Source organism: Rhea americana, unplaced genomic scaffold (assembly GCF_003343005.1).
Source record: "Rhea americana isolate MKP2758 unplaced genomic scaffold, rheAme1 scaffold_53, whole genome shotgun sequence".
NCBI lineage: Eukaryota > Metazoa > Chordata > Aves > Rheiformes > Rheidae > Rhea > Rhea americana.
In genome coordinates, this window is record NW_028186679.1 from 152692 (window position 1) to 166058 (window position 13367).

Here is a 13367-nt window from a genome sequence, read left to right on the forward strand (position 1 = left end):
TTCACAACTGCCCCACAGCGGGAGACATCCAGCACCACTTGCGGCACCACCATTAGCAGAAGACATACGATGCAGGAATCCTGGAAAGATAACCAAGGCACTAATGTGGAGAAAGTCTGCAACATCAGAGTTCCTAAAGGGGTCCATCCTCACTGCAGGCTGCGCAGAGTCATTGCCCCACCAAGAAATTTCATCCTCAGTTGCAGCCAGCAGAGGTGGAAGTGGCACCGAGTTGAACCTAGCACAGTGCTGACAGAGGCCAGGAAGAACAGAATTTGCATCTCTTTTTTTTTCCCCCAACAATTTCTTGCAGTTTCATGGCACCATTAGTAAATAAGATATGCTATTGCGGGAGGGTTTAACACCCTGGAGCCTGCTCCTGAGATGGGCTGAGCACCTGCTGGAGCCAGCCTGTAGCTCAGGCTGCCCAAGCAGCTCACAGACTGCACTCAGCACCCCACAGGATCAGGCTCCCCAGCTTAGATCACCCTGCACAGTCTAGTGCGACACAAAAGCTGAAACTTGCAGCTAGAGGAATGCACACAAGGGAGAAATGACAAAACTGTGCATTTCTCGATGACTCCTGACTGAGATGCATGGGAAATGTAACTCTGACCCAGGCAGTATTACCAGCACTGGTAGCTAGATCTAGCATTCTGTCTCGTTTATTTTATATCACCAAAGGAAGGCATGGTGTTCTGCACAGAATAATATTAAAGGTTGATTGATTGCAGATTAAGAGCCTGAATAAAAGCTTAATGACGTCAATGGAAAGATTCTCATTGGCCTGAGCTGGCCCCAAGACACTGCTGGACTGATGCAACAAGAGTTTTTTTTTTTTTTTAATGTAATTGTTACAATGTAAAAGCTTCTGTTGGATTGAAATATCTCATAGAAAGAGATTTAGCAAGGGGTATTGAGTAAAAGAACAGATTCAGCTGTCCAAATTTGCTATGTAACCACGATTTTATATTTATGCACTGTAAACTTTCACAACAACGCACTTCGTGCTTTGCACTGTACGGGAGGAAAGCTCAGACACCCTGGGAGATGTTTAGCATTTTGAACTTCAGAGTTTTCCTGTGTAARCTAGAACAGTTATATCTCATGTAGGGAATGAAATGTTCTTTATAAAGGTTTTTCTATGCCTGAAAGGACCCGTCTGTTATTGGGGAGATCTTTGCCAGCCTGGAGTGTTTCTTTCAGCCTCCACACTCCCAAGGTAATGTCATGCTTGGCACAGAGGTATGGGCTTTGTTTTCAGAAAAGACAAGGGGAAGACAGCTTCCTTGAAGGGTCCTGTCTCCTCTTGCACAAAATTAAAAAATAAAAGCATGAATATAAGTTATCCAACTTTATATTTCAGGTTATTGTCCTCTTTCTTCAAGGCAGAGGAATTTTCGTGAAGTGTGTATACATTTGGCAACAGATCAACTCATGATTTTGATAAAAAGATCATTTATAGCTCTGCATTGACATTTGCTTATTGTATAGATGACATCACCATGCCAGACTGTTCTTTAACTCAACATTTCCCACTTTTACAGCATTTGTGATCCTGTATATGGCCAGAGAACAGATCATTAAAGAGGATCGCATGAAGGATAATGAGCACTATAATACTTTTAAGCCTCACATATACTCTTTCGCTGGACTCAAATTCTTTTGATCCGTTGAGCAAAGTTGCAAGAAACAGAAAATAATGGATGTTGAGTGACACATTTGCTTGTAATCTCAGATTTTCCAAATCCCTCTGGTGTACCTGTGTTCCGCTTTTCCTCACTAATGAACTCTGACACCGAAACAGATGTTGCCCTGTAAATTCCCTTACATTATTTTACTTCCCAGTAATGCTGCTGCTCTGGTTTTATTCGGTTAGAGGCAAATACTCAAAAATACTGACTCCTTTGTCATGTCTTTCATCTTCCCCTCCCCTTGCTGTGTGCCAGATCACAGTGGACTCCTTCCTGCATCAAGCCACAGTGACATAGGAAAGACTAATTTTTAATATAAAGCAACTGTCAAGTCACTATTTTCTATAAACAAAACACTCTGTTAGCCAGTTCAAAGCAGGCAGAAATAGCTAAAATATAAAAAAAAATAATTCTGTATTTCTACACTGTATTTGAAGCTTTCCAACCAAAGCACACAGCAGAATCTGAGCCTGAGCCCCGCACAGCTGCGGGCTGGGGAAAGCGTCTCCGGACTCGCTGTGCTGCCCACCGCCGCTCTGCKGCCCGCTGCGAGCCCTCTAGCGGCGCCTGCCCTGCGCTCAGCCCCAAAACCCACCAGAAACCACCCCGGCCCTCGGCTGCTGGCGCGCTGGTGGGTGCTGATCCAGCCATCGCTGCATTTCCTGCACGGGGTTTCGTCACCGTACAGGCGAAAGGCCAGCACATCTCTCCTTCGGTTACGGGGGCTGGAGTGTTTTGTGACTTTGCAGGTTTGTTTGTTACGGTCTTCTGCATGACCGTAGAAAGCAACCTTTCTGCCAAGGGACTTGCTCTAGCTGTTTTATTTTTATTTTATTTTTTTCCTGTGTTCTAAATTTTATGGGGAAAAGGGGTTTGTTTTGTGCAAGGTAGGAAGTGGATTGTACTGGTTCCAAAACGTTTATAAAAGGGACTCCACTGGCCCACTGGCCCAGATCTCAGACCAGCTGGCCAAAATAAGTGTCCCCAGACTTCCGCAAAGCATAGCATGAAACACATTTGTGATTATGGCACAACACCATTTTTATGCCTCTGTTCAGCGGCTCTGCCAGTGAAATCAGGAAGATGAGTCTCTGGCTCGTGTATACGAACTGAATTGAAATGGACCTGTAATTTCCAGCCAGTCTGTTCAGATTTATGAAAAAAAGGCCCATTTGCCAGATCAGACCTTTTTAATCTTTTCTAGTTTTCTTTCATCGAAAATGTGTAACTTTGTTCTTCTCTCCACTCTTAATTTTTCTTTTCATTTTTCTTCTGGTGTTCTCTGAACTTCCTCATTTTTGTGATGTCTTAAAAGATAGAGTAGGAGACAAAAAGAAAATAGGGAAAAGCTCTATTCTATGGCTACCACTTACTTAGTTTATTATATTTGGCAGCAAAAAAGAAAGTTTCTTTTCAAAGAGCTATCACAAGTTTGAAATAGTTGTAAATGTTTCCACCAGTTGTGAAGGTGTGAATGAAATTGCAAAAATGAGAACAGCTGTTTCTCCCTCTGTCCTGTGGGAAAGGCCTTAGTGGCCACATCTGGTGATTTCCCAGAAAAATGCATGACCTGACAGGGAATTTGTGGAAGGTGGGCTGCCCTTTAGTTCTTTGCCAGCTCTGAGCCCCCATCGCAGTGAAACATGACTCCTAGGCACTTCTACAGCTGTGGCCTTCACCTGGCTAATCGCTGTGGCACCGCAGGGAGGGAATGAGTGAAAATGCCATGTCATCTTGAGTTGTCTACATCAGGCCTCACTTGAAAGGCCATGAGATGCCAAAGCAGGAGATATGAGTGCATCTGGTCTGTTCTTCCTGTCTCTTCTTTGTGCTTGTGCACACAGATACACTCCTGAATTTCCTACATCTGTCTCAAGAGCTTTGAGCTGCTTCACAGATCTTGAGAACCATGTGTCTGACGCTCTGACCAAGGGCTCATTGTGTTGCCCTCACTGGCTGTCACGATGAGGTAGTGCCTCTGCATCTGGAAGTGAAGCAGTCAGTGATAGCTTTACTGGATGACTTTATGAGAGCTCTGACATTGACATTTCTACTCCATACACATTGAATTCATAAGTGGTGGGAGCAGGAGATCAAGACTTCAGTTCCGTTCTCTACTGCCTTTGGGAACTGTACTTGCATTTTAATATGAATTTGCAAGCTAAGTAGCCTTTGCAAGTGGATCCCTGTTGCTTGTAGGGACAGATCTCTCATGTGAGCCAGAGCTACCTTCCTCTTGGGTGTCTGCCATAGGGACCACTTGCCTCTCTCGAAACTAGACAGCATTGAGATGCAGCGTATGAGGGGGACAGAGGGCATGATTAAGCTGAACTAACAAGTCTGCATAGATTCTACTATAAGACCCAGAGGCAGAAGCTCACTCAAAATCATTTTGCCTCGTGTTACATACCTCTCTGCGCAGCCAGCCAGAGAAACATTTTCCCTGGCGAGGTTGCTCCTGAGCCCCTGAGCTGTTTCTTCATGTTGGGCTATAGGAGGTGCCATTGTTTGCAGGCAATCTCAGCAGCTCTGGAGCCTCTCACCAGCACCCAGCCATGGTGCTAGAAGTAGTAGTGCAGCCCTGTATTAGCATCTCCTTTGTCAATGGGCACAGCAGAGGGCAGCTTTCCTCAAAGGGGCTTCTGGGTTCCCTTTTATCTACCTGTGAGCACTGGAAATCCAAGCTCCAGAGTTGTCACTTTTCTAAAATCAGTGAGAGTCTTGCCCAAGTAAAAGATCGCTGTAAAAAACTGAACAAGAGCTTCAGGATCTCCTGTTCTGGCACCTTCTTATTTTATCCTGGTTGCTGCCAGCATACAGAATCACAGAGCCACAGAAAGGTTGAGTTCGGAAGGGACCTCTGGAGATCATCTAGTCCAAACCTTCTGCTCAAGCAGGGTCACCTACAGCACACTGCCTAGGATCTTGTCCAGACAGCTTTTGAATATCTCCAAGGAAGGAGACTCCACAACCTCTTTGGGCAACCTGTTCCAGTGCTCTGACACTCTCATGGTGAAGAAGCTTTTCCTCATGTTCAGATGGAACTTCCAGTGTTTCAGTTTGTGCCTACTGCTTCTTGTCCTGTTGCTGGGCACCACTGAGAAGAGTCTGGCCCCATCCTTTCTACACCCTCCCTTCAGATACCTATACACTTTGATAAGATCCCCCCTCAGTCTTCTCTTCCCCAGGCTGAACAGTCCCAGCTCTCACAGCCGTTCCTCATATGAGGAATGATGCTCCAGTCCAAAATCATCTGAGTACCCCTCTGCGGGACTTGCTCCAGTAACTCCATGCCTCTCTTGTTTTGGGGAGCAAAGAGATAGCTCCAGAGCTCATTTTTTGCTACCTTTGGCTGCTACCTGCTAGCTTTTCAACCCAAAGATTATATGTGATTTAGCTTAAAGACACATCACATATAGTTTTACATCACAAATGGTAGCTTGCCAATGTAAGTATAATTAACAAACCAGAAAAAAAAACCCAAATTATAGCTTTAAGTAGCCTAAAGCAAAGTTGTGGGCAGAATATTAAATAGACGTTTCAAAGTGTACAGAAAGAATTAAATCCCTGGCTGGGGAGTGGCTCCAGATAACCTGAGGGGGGCTTTGGAAGGCTCATTAGATTGCAATGCTGAGATCTGAACTTTAGATTCATTAGGCTGTTTGAACCTCAGGGGTAATTCCCGGGCTTACAAGATTTATACTCAGCCTGATCTCTCCTGTTCTCTCTCACCTTGAGAAAGAGAGAAGAGAGAAAATGGCAACTGCTGAGTTGAGGCCTGTCAATGGTAYGTGAAACCATATTCTGTCCTCAGGATTAATAGAGTAGTTGTAGTAGGTAGTCTTTGGTGATGTGGCAGATCTGGGTTCAGTTACCAGTTTTGCTATGGTTTTGGTGGAATCTGGATTCTCAGTGTCTCAGCTTCTGGTCTGCAAATTGGGGATAATAATATTTCCCTATCTTGGCCTTGTATCACTGAAAGTAATTTTAAAGGAAAGGGAGATTCCTCYGGTAAAACAGGCTGCTGGATCTCAGTATCATTTAGGACCAACAAGCACTCAGTATGTAATGCAGAAGGCACTATGAAGTATTCAACAGTAATCAGACAAGAAATATGTAGTGTGTGATTCAGGGCAGGACAAGGGCTGATGGCAAAACCAGGTAATAATAATCATTTATGGATACACAAGATCACAGAATCATAGAAAAATACATGAGAAGGTACCTCAAAGATCACTTAGCCCTTTCTATTTCTCCAAGCATTATGTCTTTCCCTACAGATACTTGTTTCACCTGCTATCAAAGATGTCCACTCCCTCCCTCCACCAATACCACATTTCCCTGTCCTGCTAACGAAATGGCAAGATGAAGCATTAAATGTTTGGCTAAAGTCAGGCTCTTTGCCCTTATCTACAAGGCCTGCTACCCAGTCACAGGATGAAATTTGCTCACTTTCATACAATTTGTTCTTGACAAGGCCATGCTAAGTACTGTTTATTTYCTTCTTATTGATTCAAAAATTTCCAGGGGATTAAAATTAAGCTGTCTGGCCTGTAGTCCCCTGTTCTTCCTTCTTAGAGGGGCACTACATTTGTTCTTTTTTTCAGGTTTAGAAGACCTCTCCTGTTCTCCAGAAATGCTTGGAAATCTCAGCTAATGGTTCTGTAATTGTTTCAGCCTGTGCCTCTTGTAGACCCCATGCTGAGACTTGTTAGACATAGCAAATTTGGAAATATCTAAATGTGCTTTAATTTTTATGCTAAGCACTAARGAGTGAAATCTTGCCCCTTTTCACTAATATGGATCATGCTGGCTACCCATTTGCAGCAAAGACTGATAGAAAAAACATACAAGAAACGTTAAGTCTTCTGCCAACATCTACGTGCTTGCTGAGCTGTGTAACAAGATTTTCCTTGACCTTTATCTTTCTGTGAGAGTATTTATTGAATGGTTTTCTCTTACCCTAGATGTCTCTTGCTAGCCACTACGTCATGCATGCCCTGATCTCCTCTGTTGTCTCCTGAGGAAGGAGCGCCATGTCCAGCAGCTCATTCATTTTGCAACCATAYCAGCTTGTCTAAGGAAAGATACTGCTTCTCCATAGGAACCCAGTCTCCCTAATGCTGTAGACTACCACCACTTGGAAAGAGACCGTAGTCATGCTGCTTTTTAAGGAGCCCCTGTTGTGTTCCAGCCTCATCTCTCTCTTTCAGTCTTTATACTTAATTCACACAATGAAGTTTCCACTTTCTTTGTTTCTCTCTAGTGCCTGAAGGCACGATTTCAGCCAAGCCATTCACCACCCTCCTATTCTCCCCTGCACTAGGATGTTCGTCCTTCACTTCTACTTGTCCTACCATCACTTCTTGGAAGAAATGTCAGCTCTCCTTGGCTTCTTCTTTTTCTTTAAACTTGCCTCTCCTGGAATTTAACAAGCAGTAGTTTTCTCCATTTATTTCTCCTCAGCTATATAGTTCTTGTTGACGTAATGTCAGAGAAGTTCTGTGCATGTCCTAGGGGCATACTTTTTCATTACTATTCACATAAATAAGAAAAAAAAAAGTCAGACACACGATTAAAAAATGTAAATCTTCTCTTTGTCTTCATTAGGAATGCCATATAGACTGGGGAAATTTTCAGCCTGAATCTTATGGATGAACAAATAAAAGAAAATTAAATATAAATCCAATAAATAATATAATGTAGTTTTTCAAACCCTCCAGCAAGGTTTAATAAATCCAAGTTACTTAGACACATGTTTATCATATAACTATTGTAGGAACATAGTTTATATCAAGAAAGTAAAATTTATGTGCATTCCTATAAAGACATATTGTAAGGTGTGAGAAGAATGTCCTAGTCAACAACTGTCCTTTGCTTTCAGAAGCTGAAATACATTCTCATATAAATAACGGGACAAGTCAGTAAGTGAAGGTTATTTTAGTGGAGAAAAGTAACAGCTAATCCAGGAGTTAGATTTTCATTGTGGAGACCATTTTACAGCTTTGAAGCTTCTTCCATTCCAGAATGAATATTGTAAATGAATTCTAATTGTGAAAATATATAAGTCAGTTAAAACGTCTTGTGCTAAGAAAAAAAGAAAACCTTGACTGAAAAAGGCTGTCATGAAGAGGTTATACTTCACAATACAAAGAAAGAGAATGATGATATCCAAATAGAAAACTGCTCGATGTTATTAAAATAATATTTCCAATTTTTTTCTTCATTTTTTTTATTGAAGGCCAAAAGTATCCTCAAGGCAGTTAACCATAGTCAGCATTTTACAACAGAAAACTTTCCACTGGAAGATTTCCAGCCAGGTCTCCATTTCAGTTCTGTATAACATATAATTGATTTTTCCATCTAGTTCTAGTCATCCAGATGCATTTAAATCTGTGTTTTGCTGCCTGTTTAATGTAGATGACATACTTTATTTGTTTCAAATGGCAACCTCTTGTTTCCAGTTTCTAAGTGGAGTTTTGCCATTACTATCCACAGCCTGAGGTCCAGACTTTGATGCTCTTGTTCTTTTTCTTTGACTGAGGCGTAAGTTACTGGRCACTTGTAATTGCAAATCTATTGGGGTGATAGCAGGCACATAGACAGCTAATCTGGAGTAGTGAGAACACTGGGAGTTTATTCCTCAGGGTGCTATAGGGCAACCATGATGCATGCTCCACGTCTTGTTCTCCAGGTCCTCTTGGAGACTGCCTGTGAGAGGTGGTAAGACCTAGTTCTAAAACCCTGGGTGGGTTTCAGCTCCCAGGGGCAGACCCCTTAATGCTGGGTCTTTGCAGGTGAACTAGGTTCCTGCTGCTGTCAGTAGAGATCTGGTCAACACATCAGTGGAGTTGTTTGGGGAGCTATTTGGTTGATCTTATGTAGGCAGCTAGCTGAAGTCACTCCCTGCTCYGCTGACGGTATGGGCTAGATCTCTGAGGACAGTAAAGGGGGTTAGACACCTAGYTTGCCTGTAGGCACAAGTGTCCTAATCCATGAGCTGAATACTACCTTTACTTTCTCAGTAAAGCAGCCAAGCCTAGGAATCAAAGGTTTTTTGTACTGCAGACTTTCCTTTTCACACACAATGAAAAGGCCMAACCCTTTCTGAGAGTCTAAACAGGAATAAACAACTTTTTTTTTTTTTCAGTTCTTCTGTTGTAAACGTTAACCAGTAACAGAGCTGTGGAGCCATTCTGGGTGTGCTGGTTTGTCATGGCAGCCCTGGAAGAGACACAGGCAGGAAATGCTGGAAATTGCTGAGCAAACCAGAACCAACTTTTTCAAATGGGAATTGAAGACCGAAGAGCTAAGGCTCACTCAAGGTAAGTTTCAGGGAAGTTCCAAACTTTCAATAGCTTATTAAATTGGATAGTTCCAATTTTAGAAAGCTTGAGAATCATTACACACTATCACTTCAGCACTTCAGCCAGAACGTGACAGCACAGCACACCAGGGAACGTAGACTGCTGGGCACTCACCATCATCAGCCTTTTGGAAAAAGACACATAGCAGCGTTCRCATAGCAGGAGCTGGAAGAGAGAACTGAATAGCGCGTTTCTCACTTCTAGTCTGCCTGCTCTGCCTTGCCCCCCGCACCGCTATTACTGTGCTGTGTACCAGCAGAGAGAGGAAGATGGCAGCATGAAAACAGCAAACTTTGCATACATAAGAGTCACTCTTATTTTCTACTGGCTCCTTAATGTTTTTAAATGGCACTGGCTTAGCATGGCTTTGATGTTTCTCTAGCCTGACGAAGGCCATGAGAACGTAGCTGAATGATCTGCAGGATTTGTTAGAAGTTTTACACGGTTACAAAGACAGCAACAAACAAAACAAAGGGAGTATTTTATTCCACCACGGTCAGTGTATTAAAGCATGAATAGTCACCCCAGCAGCTTGAGAGTCCTTTGGGAAAAATCAGTGCAAATCATATATCTCTTGGCTGCAAAGAGCTTACCTAACCATCTGTCTGGAGCAGCTCCAGATCAGATCTGGAAAGCAGAGTGATCATCTCTTCYATATCTTTCACATCACAAATGCCTGTCCTACTTCTGACCGCTGCAAGAATAAACACGGTCTTTTACAGTGGAGAGTATGTAAGTATTCTCTTGGATAATAGTTTGGTGTGTGGTTAGAGAATAACATTCCCATATTTTTATAACTAATWTATACCTTCATGAAGSAAATTTTAAAAGAAAATGATCCTTTACTTGTTTGGTTATTCAGTGACTATAGGAAAAAGGGATCCCAGGACACCCACTGCAAGTTGTCTGCATGTCAGTTAGCTGAATGTTTGGTCATCTGAACACACCTTTTTATGACTAACTAATTGCCATTTAGCATGAAATTTGCAGCTCTCTCAGCTGCTCATTCACCCATTCCAGTACTACTATTCTCATGTTGTTCAGTTTTAATAACAAATGGGAGACAGATGATTTTATCGCTAGCAGAAAAAATAATGACTGTAAATCATCTAAAATCTGATGACAGCTAGTGTRTAAATATGAGCTGGCTCCTGGATGAAAGAGAAACAGAGGAATAAGAAAGCAGAAGGTTATGCTTTTGAGTATAACCTCAAAGTACAACAGCCAGTCAGCAAGCATCTGCAAGCTATACATCAAAAAGGATTTTATTCATCAGCTTCTTCTTCCTGTCAATGTGAAACAAGAAGAAAGAACTAATTTTGTAAACAGGTAACCATGGAAGACATGGATCCCTTTTTCCTATAGTCACTGAATAACCAAACAAGTAAAGGATCATTTTCTTTTAAAATTTCCTTCATGAAGGTATATATTAGTTATAAAAATATGGGAATGTTATTGCCTATGGCAGCTGGTGTACAAAGTAGACTGGTAGAAAAAGTGCTGTAAAGGTATTGCAGCTGCTGAGCCAGTTACTGAAGACGAGCCAGGTGGAGCTTCTGATACTGTGCTTGTGTCACATGAATAGCCTCAGTCATTATCACAGAAGTAAATCGAGATGCAGGTACATGGTGATGGTAGAAACCTGATGTTCCCAAATGAAGTGTGGCAATTCCAAATTGGCTTGCAAGCAGCAGTGAATGGTACATTTCTTTCAATGCTGATACGCAGTAAAAGATAAAAAAAAAGAGAGCATGCTGGTGTATGTTTCTATAGAAGCTCTCTTCTCTTATTCTTGTGCCAATATTTGCGTGTCCTGGTTTTCCAGACATGGTTGCTTTTGCCTTGTTCAGCTAATCAYAGCTCTAGGTCTGTGAAGCAACTTCTTTAAGCATATTCCTGTGAGTCCCTTTTTAGAAAGGAAGACTGTTAAATTTTCCTGTTAGAGGAAAGGTCTAGGAGAGAAAATGAAACACAGTGTCYGTTCTGTATAAGAAAAAAGAACCCTCTACACAGCAGGATCACATTTCCATTTTCTGTGTGCTTTTGTGAAGCAGCTTTGCTGTCTCTGTAAAATGCAAGAAAGGTGTTTTGCTGACAAGACATACCAGCCAGCACCTTCTTGGTGGTTCGCCTGACCTTGCAGAGGCRCTCATGGAGCTGAGGGACACAATATCTGCATTACTGGGTCATTTCCTTTCTATAACCTCACTGGCAACACTTTCACAACTTCTTCGAACAGTTGCCATACAGCCTAACTTTCCAGCATTAGCAGTAGTGGTGATGGCCTGTAGATCCATGAAGTCTGGATCTTTTTATTCCTTGAGCCCTAAAAGCAAACTGTAACACTGCAGAATACAAATGAAGGTTATTCCATCCTTGTAAGGGCAGTTGTCACCAAATCTCCTCTCACAGAAATTGAGGTGTTACCAGCATGACTTCTGAGCTGAGCCAGCTGCTTGCCCAGCAGCACCTTGAAGCCCACCAGTCCCCACCATGCACTTGAGACATGCTGGATGCAATCAGACAGACAGAGCAAGCACTTAGATGGTGACTGATTAAATAGGGGTTACGGAATATCTGAAGAGGCTGCCAAAATGCCTCGTGATTAATCAAAATCTTTAAAAAATTCAGAGAATCTGAGTGCTGCAAAATCTCACTCTGTTTTTCATCTCCTGGGAAGGTAAATAAATGAGGCCACTCCTCCCTTGAAGTCAAYGGGTCTAGGAGACCCTGGAGCTGACAAGCTGACTCCTAAAGCAGATGTGCGTCTCTTTATTAATAAATGACTTTTAGTTACTGTTCCACAAGCTTCTCACCCAGCCTGGTCCCTCTGCTCTCCCTTGCTGCTGCCCTCACCCCAAGCGGAGGCAGCGTCCACCCATTGCCTGGGCAGTGGGCAGTCCTGGCGGCCCCCCTCTGAAAGGCTGCTCTAGCAGCAGATAAGAGGGTGCCGTCCCCTGCATGCCGCCRCAAACACTGGGAGGCTGAGGAGCAAGATAAAGCCTGGAGCACAGGGGATATGCAACGATATGCAAGCACGCAATAGCAGAGGGATAGGACTCCTGAAAACACACAGTGTAGCTCAGGCAGGAGAAAAGATTTGTCTGGTTACAGAATTAAAAGTATTTGGGACAGACCCCATTCATAATTCATGCAGATTTACAATAAATGAATTTCAGCTCTTTGTGCTCCAGTTTCCTCCATGCTGCTGCCCTTCTCTCAAGCAAAGAAACTTGAAATATTCTTCCCTATATTTCAAGCAAAGGGAATGCCAGAAATGCTCCTGTAATGCTTCCAAGCATCCTGGGAATAGGGCAAGAGAGCTGTCTGGTAGTTGTCAGATTTGCCATTTATTCCAAGAAACTGAGATGAGAGATCCAAGAGCCAGGATGTTTTGAACRGAGGGGAAGGGCAGGCAGGGAGCTGTCCTGAGATTAGGAAACCAAACATTGCAATTTTGGAAATGAAGGCAGAGTTGATATTAGCAGTTCTGTGGTTGGACTATCTGAAAACCAGAAAGAACTTCATGCTAATAATGTCAAAATCCTGGGCTCTGGGTTTTCTTGTATCCCTCATAGTTCCTTACAGACCCTTTAGRGGGTCTGCACTGCATTGAGCGGTTTGTTAATGACCATCAAATACCCCGTTCATTTTTCATATACCTCTGCTGAATGTGTGTGTTTGTTTTCTCCCTGCCCAGTGCTGTCAGTCACGAGGTGCTAGAAACACTTGGGAAAACAGCCTCCACTCCAGCTGTCACCCAGGGCCAAGGGTGCCACTAGCCCTCGTGAGGTCTGTTTCTGCTTGATTAATACCCATAAGGAGACACAGAAAAAGCTCAGGCATACAGAGCCTGTGTTTTCTGCTTGCACAGATTAGATAAGCAAACACAAAGAGCACGAGAATCTGGTATTTTTCTTTTAATAAYTTCAATTTGCATGTCACCACACTGAAATCTAAAATGAACATCGTGGGGAGGTCAGTTTTTGCATGATAATATATGTTTATGGAAAAACTTTGGATTTGTGAGTGACTAAATCACATGCTTATCTGGGAAACAAAAAATATTGCCATGGGTCTGCAAACTGTGGCTTTATCTAGGCCCAGAATTATAAACGTCATAGCTGTTTTGCTCTCGCATCACAGGGATTTTTTTCTTTTTTTGTCTTCTGCATGCTCAGTTTCCCATGGCACCTTCAGTCACAGCTTCTATGACCGTTCTGCTTGGGGTGCATCTCCTCACAGGAACAGAAGAATGAAATGAAAAATGAAATGAAATGAAATGAAATGAAATGAAATGAAATGA